Below are 1,766 nucleotides of genomic sequence, written 5' to 3' on the forward strand. Positions count from 1 at the left end.
ATATATATATATATATATATATACATATATATATATATATATATTGAGAAAATAAAAGCAGTCAGAATTTTGGATAATTCTTTATTAGCACTTTCATTCATTCATCGAACTCCTCAAGACGAAATCAATCATTTTGATTTTGTCTTGATGAGTTCAATAAATGAACTCATCAACATACAATACACACACACACACACGTCTGTGTGTGTGTGTGTGTGTGAAGGGACATGGCTTAGTGGTTAGGGTGTTGTTACACTCACGATTGTGAGATCGTGAGTTCGATTCTCAGACTAAGTGTTGCTTTGTGTTCTTGAGCAAAATACTTCATTTCACGTTGCTCTGCAATCATTTCAACATCTGACATGTGGCATCTGTTGCACCTGTACAGGTAATACCAATCTGATCGTGGGAGTGAACTTATGTCCACACAAACATTTGATCCCTATAAACAAATCATCTGTGTGGTTGTTTGGTAAGAAATTGTCAAACCCTCATACATCATCTAACGACGGGAGAGTCCAATATATATAATGAGATAAATGGGCAGAGGCTCACTAGAAGTGTTTCAGACATGTCGTTATTAATGAACAAATCAATCACATCATATAAAAGACTGTTTACTTCTTGTGAGGTAAGAGAGTAAGTTGAGGATGGCTAGCTTGATGTTAAATATGTGGTAATAAATCTGTCAAAACCCCCAAAGAAAGAAGAATGGATCCAGGTTAGAAACCGGTTCTTTCTCTATTGGCAAGAAATCTTGAAATAAAACTGAATAAGAACATACATACATACATACATACATACAAACATACATACATACATACATACAAACATACATACACACATACAAAGTTACCCTGTTGCTGACATTGAAATTTCAATCACGGAGGCTTGGATCTAGGTTAGAAACCAGCTCTTTCTCTATTGGCAAGAAATCTTGAAATGAAACTGAACAATGACATACATACATGTATGTATGTATGTATGTATGTGTGTGTATGTGTGTGTGCATTTGTGTTCGTATATATACATGACAAACAGACTGACAGACAAGGAGAAAAAGTCAATAGATTGATAAAGACATACTGAACAAAAGAAAGAAGTATTTGCATTGATATAGATAGGTGCATATATATATACACACATATATATATATATACACTTACACACACACATAGGCAAATCCTTATATACACCCACTCACAATTTTCATTTTCATTTATTATGTTGAATGATCTAGAACGTACCACTGCCACTACTACCACCACCACCTCAACCACGAAGTTACCACTCCCAACATTACCACCGCCATCATTAACTACAGCCATTACCATCAACACCACCACCACCACCACTACCACCACCATCACCACCACCACCACTATTATGATTACTACCTCCACCACCAGCACCACTACCTCTACCATCATTAACACACCCACCGCGTATACACAAGTGTCTATGTGTCTGTAATGTGTATGCAATTGAGTATTTAGTGCCGAGATAATACATACATACATACACATACATACATACATACATACATACATACACACATACACACACACACACGTTGGTAGGTAGATGTAGACTTAGACAGACAGACAGACAGATAGATAGATAGATAGATAGATAGATAGATAGATAGATAGATAGTCCCTTTATATGTGTGTCTCTATATATATATATATATACACACACACACGTATGTATGTATATGTGTGTGTGTATATCTATATCTATATATATATATATATATATATATA

This window comes from Octopus bimaculoides, chromosome 23, assembly GCF_001194135.2.
Source record: "Octopus bimaculoides isolate UCB-OBI-ISO-001 chromosome 23, ASM119413v2, whole genome shotgun sequence".
Taxonomy (NCBI): domain Eukaryota; kingdom Metazoa; phylum Mollusca; class Cephalopoda; order Octopoda; family Octopodidae; genus Octopus; species Octopus bimaculoides.